The following is an 8,637-nucleotide window of genomic DNA, read 5'->3' as shown; positions in this document are numbered from 1 at the left end:
TACAGGCCAGCGGCACGCTGCCCGAGGCCCCGGGGCTCTGGGTGGACGACTAGGCCCAGCGAGGACACGGGGACAGCATTGCCGAAGGAGAGTAGGGGCTGAGTATCTACACAGAAGAGTCGCGCTGAGACTGATGTGGGACATTCTTTGGTGTAGAAACTCGTCTCTCTCCCTTTCTTCGGGTACTGCTCTGAAAAACACAGGCTGGTTCAGAGAAGGTACATTAAGATACCTTGTAATGAAAGACTTAACATGGCCGATATATTGAAGGGTGATGGGTGACATGCAAAGAGTACTTCCACCGAAAAAGAATGCTTAACTGGAGAAAGCTTTTTAGTTGAGACAGCAGTGGCTGTGGTTTCTGCCTGAGCTGTGTAAGGGCCAGACTCCAAACATAAGACTCTCTTCTAACCACAACATCAAAAAAGCACTTAATCACCAACGAAGGTAAAACAACCCTGAACAGATCCTGGAGGTCTTTTATATTTATATGGATGTGACAACTTCACTTGTCTCTGAAATACTTGTGTCTCTGGGGTAAAGATTTAAATAGGTTTTTTAAGAATTTGTTTATTTAATTTCAGACTACTGTTAGCTCAGAAATTTAAAGTGATCAGAAAGCAACTGCTGCAACAGTAACTGGACTGCAGCATTAAGGTAGTGTCTCAGTCTCACAAATCTACTTGTGAAATTGTTTTAGGATTTTTAATTTCTCTGACACTAACATTCCAAGGTTAAACACTCATTTTGTCATATACCTGTCCCTATAATTTTCCTCCCTTGCTTCTCCCATTTTCCAAACCTTTTCCATGACCTACTTAGAATAAACAGGCTACCTTACAGAGTGTAGGACTGACTGAACAGCACATCTGGATTGGGAGCACTACTTCAGTAAGTTTCCTTCAAATATATACACAGTTTTCTGTGTTCCAACGCACCAGGAACGGTGGTGAAAGCGAGGAGACCATCACTGCTTCCCCTGGAAAACCACCATTGGTGACTTGCCCTGCAGACTCCCCGATCAGGGGCAATCTAGCTGAATGTGACAGCTGGCATCACGTGGCCTTAACTTGGTATACATATGGATGACACAGATTGAGAGGAAAAACTTAAAACCAGATCCACTGAAGCTGAGACACTGAGCGGGGAGCTGCATGAGGCAAGTAGCAGGAGGTATCACTCACAGCACTAAGCTTCATGTCACATCTAACTCAGCTGCAGACCACCTCCCTTCACAACCTCAGTGCCTTTAGCTGTGCTAGGCTCAGCATCTAATAACTAACCTTTACATATCTGCATCATCAGCGAATTCGTTTTGCTCTTAAAGAGACCGACACAGAAGCACAACAGAAGATTTGAGACCATTTCATAGCTCACATGGAATATCTTGGAATCTTACCATCTATCACAATTAACAAAAACCAGCAAAAGCTTCCAGTCTAAAATGGCTGTTGTCAGTCAAATGACCTCCATCTTAAAATGGATGGTCATGCTCAATGTTCAGGACCAGGATGGGTTCACCGCTGCCTCAGAACTTGTGGGAGGCCTGAAACAAACCCTTTTAACCTCGTTTTATCAAAGTTTCCTATGTGTAAAATGTAATAAGGATCCTTTCTTCTCCTTTGACAATAAGATTGTAATATTATTTTGTTCCTCTACCTGCTCAACCACATTCGTTATGCTAACCCACAAAGTTTTACTTAATTTTCCCAGTTAGGGGAAAGCATGTCTATGAGAGATTCTCTGTCGTGTTTATTCATTATTTTTAATAATGGGAAAGCAAGTTGGAGTCTTTACTTTTATATTCCTACCTGCTATGCCTGAGATACCTAGACACAGTTCCTGCAGCTGAACCATTTATGAGAGTGAGATTGCCTAGCACTCTCCAAATGCTCCAATGATGAAACCAAGCTCTACTGAGCGGGCTTTGCTCCTACCAGCATGACAGAGCATGATTTTATCTACTGTGAGATGCTAGCTCTGCAGCTGGGACATCACACAAATCAGTGACCCTACTACCCTGTAGCCTTGCTATCTATCACAGCTCGGTGCGGTAACTAGAGCACGGCAAAGGTTTTCTGTCTCTCATAGCCTCTTCAGGATGACTCACGACTGCAAAACAAAAAGGTACATTATGTCGGCAGGTCCTGTATAACAGGCAGGGATGACTCAAACGATTCAACTAGTGTAACCACGCTGCAACCACGCTGCCTGCTCATGAATCCCACAGAGAGACTGATTCTCCCTGGGGAGGAAGTTCTCCTTTTGTAACTTTTATTTTGTAGGTGGACTCTCCCATATCAGTGCTAGATTAAAGGACATGTATTTATGGACTGAAAACATTTGTGTCTTCTTTGTTCTACCTACAGTAGAACACAGCTGGTATATGGCTCTGGGATTACTGCTAAACTACAGATTTTGTTTTGTTTTTTGTGCCATAAACATAACACAAGTAAACACTTAAAATCCCTGGCCAAAAAATTGGAAGTTCATTGAAGCAGCTATTAAAAAATATCTGGTTTAGAATGTATGTCAGGGTGCCACACAGCAGTCTTATTTCACTTTGGGACATGGAGTTAATGTTGATAGAAATAAAGGTAGCTGTCAAGCACACAGAGATAAGCTTACTTCTATTTCTAAAAGGCATCTTATTGCCTATAATCAGAAATCAGAAACTCCAAAGATCTTCTTTAGTTTACACAGATACGTTTTCCACTCCTCCTATGAGAGAACAGAGTCACCGTTGTCTGAACTCCTAAGCTATGCACTTTTTAAGCTTAAAAAATGCAGAATTCTCAAGTGGAAATTTAAATCTGAAGCAAATCTGAGAGTGTTTTCAGTGTTTGAGTAATTCCCCCACTCCTATAGAGGAAAGCACACCAACTCGAAAGTCCATTTCTCTGAGTGAGATAGGTCTGCTGAAAAATCCGCGATGAGAACATAGACCTGATTCTTAAGTCACGAAGATATGGGAAGCACAGGTTTTCAAGCATCCAGCAAAGTCATCCCAAGTTCTAATAGCCCTAAGCAGATTTTAATCAACCAACAGCTGTTGGGAAAGGGTATCTACCAAATGATAGACTGTCTAGGAATATCTGGGAATACAAATGATAAATTTTAATACTGGATTTGGAAGGAAACAATGAAAGGAGAGGCTCTGGTAGATTTGATTTGAGCTAACAGAGAGGGACTGGTTGAAAATATTATGCAGAAGGTGGACTGCATGAAGAATGAACGTAAAATGAATTAATGATCTTCAGCCAAAAAAAATCAGAGAAGAAAGCGGAAACTGACAGTTTCAGAAAAGAAAAAGAAAAAGAAAAAGAAAAAGAAAAAGAAAAAGAAAAAGAAAAAGAAAAAGAAAAAGAAAAAGAAAAAGAAAAAGAAAAAGAAAAAGAAAGAAAAAAAGAAAGAAAAAAAGAAAGAAAAAAAGAAAAAAGAGGACTTCAGTAAATTCAGTTATTACAATATCCAAGGGGAGGAAACCTAGTACAGAAAAACAATTCTTTCCTTGCTTCAGGAAAAAAAATAGGATTTCATCAGGAAACTGTTTCACTGTAGAGGAAGTGTAGTCTTCTACTACACTTCTACTTAGTGATATAAGTCATTAGTTCGTCCTGCCATGGGAAGAACTGAAGTATTAGACCACTACTGAACACAAGGAAAGGAAAAACCAGAAAAAAACTTAACACGATCTAAGTATTTAACACTTTTTTTTTTTTTTTTTTTCATCATTCTTTGCTAAAAGAATCAACTGTGACCAGCGGTCTATCATAATTAATAGCACAGGCAGAGAGGTAAGCTCTTAGCTTTTAACAAGATAAAATAATGTTGGAGAATACTTGAGATAAGTCTGATCGTAGCAAAAGGCTTGGCACAGAAGCCATGCTTACAGAGTAGGCTCATTAAAAGTCTGCCATCAATAACTATTTTAAGAACTCAGGGAGATGGACAAGTGACAAAAGACTGGGAAAAGGCCAAGATTATGCCCGTTTTCAAGAAGATATTGAGAAGGAAGAAGGGCTCAAGAATTATGGACCAGTCTAATTTCATTTGTTTGAGAAAACAGAAATACCAAAATTATTTGCAAAGACCTAGAAGATAACAGATGATTAAACAGTCAAGATGGATTTGCTGAGAACAAATTGAGTCAAGCAAATCTCATTTCCTCTTGTGACAGCCCTGTGGACCAAGGCAAAACAACGCACATCATTCATCTTGATGGTAGTGAAGCATTTGGCATGGTGTCTCATAACATTCTCACAACACAGATAAGGAAACCCAGTCCAGATGAGACTAATGGATTGGACAAAGGAGTGGGTTCACTGTTAAAGGGAAGGGTGCAGAGAATGGGAGAGCCACACGTACCTGCCCTCGCTCCTATACTATTTAATAATAGCCTAAATGACCCTGTAGAGACCACCCGTAAACTCCCAGACTGTACCTACCTCAGAGATGCTGCAACAGTTACAAAATTTAAACAGACCTTGGCGGGGGGAGGGCTACTTATAGATGACCAGCTTCACAATTACAAGAGGAGGCAGAGCTCATATGAATGGAGTCAGAAGTTGTGGAAAACCAGCAGCTCCATGTGACCATTCAGAGTGCCCTGGAAGTCTATGAACTCCTGAAAAATGCAGGATCTACAAAGGTATCCTCTAAACGAATTAGACAAGCATCTGGCAGAAGACAAACATGCCTTCCAACAGGATGTAGTCTAGCTAGTTTATTATTCACAAGCTTTTAAAAGTGTCTTCCAATATTGCAAATCTATGATTTTAACAAACTTGCTGTATGTATATACTCAGGTATATACCTCATGGTGAAAAAACATGTGATATGATTGATCTGTCTGAAAGAACTGGTTAAGTCTGAAATTTATCAGCTCCTTTATGTGGTTCACCATACACTGCACAAATTAATCATACCAGCATAAAAGATGTAGTGGCACAGGGGAAGGGAACAAGGAACTGGTAGTGCCACTTTTGGTAGCAGTAGTTGGTAATTCCTCAACCAGCAAAGCAGTACAAGTCCCTGAACCCAAATGTCCATACTTTAAAGACTTTCTTGGTCTCCTTCATCAGTTACTTTAACAGTAAAACCAGAGGAGTATGTGGAAACTCTCCAAGACCAATGCCCAAAGGTGGCATGCACCCATGTAACCTAAAGGACATCTGGACCAATTCATACATCAAGAGTGTTTTGGAAAAGTTTCTGGTATTGCAGCTCATTGAATTATGACAAGCAACAGAACAGCTGAATATAAGTTGCTTATATGTAATACAAATGTTTTTTGTGCCTAAACAAAAAACCCAGGTCTAAACGGACACTTAAAAAGTGTCATCTTCAGTTAAGAAGGATTAATTTATTTCTAGCATGATCTCAGACACCATCAAGAATGGCTGTCATCACACCAAACTGGGTCAGGCTGGGATGGAGTTAACTCTCCTCAGAGCAGCCCGTATGGTGCTGTGCTTTCGGTTTGTGTCTAAAACAGTGTAAATAACACACCAACATTTTGGCTGTTGCTGAACCCTGCCTGCACAGCACTGAAGCTTTCTCACTGCTTCTCCTGGGGGTGGACAAGAGGTTGAGAATGGACACAGCCAGGACAGCTGACTCAAACTGACCAGAGGGATATTCCATACCGCATGCCCTTGTGCTCAGCAATAAAACTCAGGGAAAGAAAGAGGAAGCAAGGATGTTCATGGTCATGGCATTTATCTTTTCAAGGAACCTGTGTGGAGTCCTTGCTTTCCAGGAGGTGCCCGGACATCTGCCTGCTGATGGGCACTAGTGAATGAAATCGCCTTTGTGCTTTGCTTGTGGGAGCAGTATTTGCTTTACCCGTTAAATTGTCGTCGTCTCAATCCATTAGCCTTCTTGCCTGACTTCTAAATTTCTCCCCATCCCACAGGAAAGGGGAGTGGGTGAGAAGCTGGGTGGGTGCTTGGATGCTGGCTGGGGTCAACCACACCACACAGAGAGAGGAAACAAGTGACTACCATTTGCTGAACTGCTAGCCTGGGCAAAAAATTAAGCTCTACACAATGGGGCTCTGCTGTGGTGCTGGGTTGATGGTTGGATTTGATGATCTTAGAGGTCTTTCCCAACCTTAATGATTCTAAAATAAGTATGTAGAAACAGTCTAAGAATTAATGTTGAGGTAGGGTACATGTAGCCTGTATAATCAAAATATATACTATAATTGAATTCCTTCAAAACAACCCATCTAAAAGACTTAATTTATTTTAATTACATGGCCAGTTTGAAATATATATTTGATTCAATTGTGAAATTCATTTTGGATGAGGCAAAAAGTGACATCCCACAACATATTTTTTGTTTACAATTAATCAGAAAATTCAATTTATGCCAAAAGATATAGTGATTCAACATGAAAAAATAGCACACATTCTGTAAAAAACATTTAAGATTGAAATCCCCACTTAAATGAAAAATGAAATTCAAGCTTAATTTATGAGGCCTGCACTGCAATAACATCACTTAATTGAATAGCAGACATTATCAAGTCTCACTAAACATAAAGCACAATTTGTCTTTTAACACCACAGAAAAAGTATTTGAAAATATCTTTAAATCAAATATAACAGCGCACACATACAAAATCTGTCTGTTGAGTGCTCAGTTATGTATCTTTTTCTCTTATCATCTTGTCAATGCTTATATACAGTCATGCCAACTATTGAGCTAAAGGTACATAAATGCACGTTGAGAACTAAGGGTTAGGATTGTCCTGCTTTAATCCCAGCCACCACAGAGCAGCTGGTGGAATTTCTCCTCTAAGAACAAGCACTGACCTCTCTGCCATGATTCTTTCACATGGACGGAGAGATGGCATCAGTCACTGACTAGAAGTGTTCAGAAAACAGTCAACAGATTTGAAAAATATATTAAGATATTTAGCCAGCCACAGACAAAATCATGTTACCAGCCACTTTTCTACAGGCCACAGACCAAACTTCAGTTTTAAGTTGCATCTGTGCAAGAATATTGGCTAAAACCAAGTATGAGGAATAGTTAACATTTCCTAAACAAGGCTGAGGAATAGTTAATGCAATTCCTAAACAAATGATTACTCCTGTACACAGACCACTTAATTACCTTCTTCCAGTCACATTTGTAACATGAAATTTCACTAACCTCTTCAGCATTGTCATTTCTGTTGTCTAACAGGAAACAGTTTGAGGAGAACATAAGATTTTACTTACAGAAATTCAATCCCAAACTTCGTAAGGCTTCATTTGCATCACACTACAATGCATGAATTGTGCTAGCGGTACCAAAATTTGTTCATGGTCCAAATTCTGAATGCCAAATCATTTATGATAAAATCTTTTTTCAAGTTAGGGAAGAGTCTTGTAACAGAAAATTATTTAGAAAAGTGAGGAAAAAGTGCCTCACTTATTTTGAACTAAAACATTATCTCAAAAAGAGGAAGCTAGAAGAACACTTCTTAACAGCTTTCTGAAAAGTTTCAGCAATGGAGCTTTGATTCGATGCTCAAGAACATGTTTGAAAGTGGTGAGGAATCTGATTCCTCACTGCTTTGGCTGACTGGGGCCAAAGAATTTTGTAGAGTCATGCTTGAGGAAAAAATAGAGAGAATAATTGAAGAGGCACCATCAGCATCTTAAATTTGTCCACTAGAAAAATGCAAAGGTTTTAAGAAAAAACTTATTAGCGACAAAACTGGGCTTGTTGAACATTAACACCTTAATTTTAATTAAACTACAGATCAAAACAAAAACGTCAGTAATACAATCAATATCACAGTATTTCCACGTCTGGTTCTTAAAACAATCAGGACCTCTTATAATATATATGTAGCCTTTATATTCTTCAGGAAGATGACCCACAACAATGAACGCAAAACCTCCACACCCAACATGGGTTGGAAGGCCACTGGCTACAACATGCAGTCATTATAGAGGAACAGGACAGGCACGCATTTGCTAAATGTATTCAATATAACTGCAGCGTTAAGTGATTACTATGGGCAACTCAGTATCATCCTTTCATAGTTTTTAACCTCCCAGTATCAGTAGCATTCTATGAACATTCACATTGATCCAAACTTCCAAGAAGCTTCAGACAATTCTTTTTGTAAGCTATCCCCTTGCCCTCAAACAGAAGAAATAGATCTCAAGAATGTACTTTTGAAACAAATAAAATTGCCCAAACAGGCAAAATAAGAAAAATCTCTCCTAAGGAGAGCCCTAACTGCAATTTTTACCTCGGAACAGATAACACTAGAATACTGCTATGACTGAAAAGTATGACGTTTTAAATACCCCCAAAAGACAATTATCTTCAAGACAAGCATTAAAAAAACAGAACAGGTTTGCAGGAACTAAACAAGTATTGTCTCTTTTATAGCCTGACAACTGTAACCAAAAATGTGTTCAGAGTTAGTTCATATTTATTAGTTCTAAGCAATCTAAATCATTTACATAAAAAGAAATTTATACATCTAGAACCGGCCAACCCATGGCATTATTTCAACCATCATGATCCTCTCACAGTGTCTGTAGTCTCAGCTTACACTAAATCCATCGCTAACAATTGGGAGTAGTTTGCTGGAGGAGTTTCCTCTTGATTGCAACTCTTCACAAG

Source organism: Phaethon lepturus, unplaced genomic scaffold (assembly GCF_000687285.1).
Source record: "Phaethon lepturus isolate BGI_N335 unplaced genomic scaffold, ASM68728v1 scaffold6355, whole genome shotgun sequence".
In the NCBI taxonomy this organism is placed as follows: domain Eukaryota; kingdom Metazoa; phylum Chordata; class Aves; order Phaethontiformes; family Phaethontidae; genus Phaethon; species Phaethon lepturus.
This window is presented reverse-complemented; position numbering follows the sequence as displayed.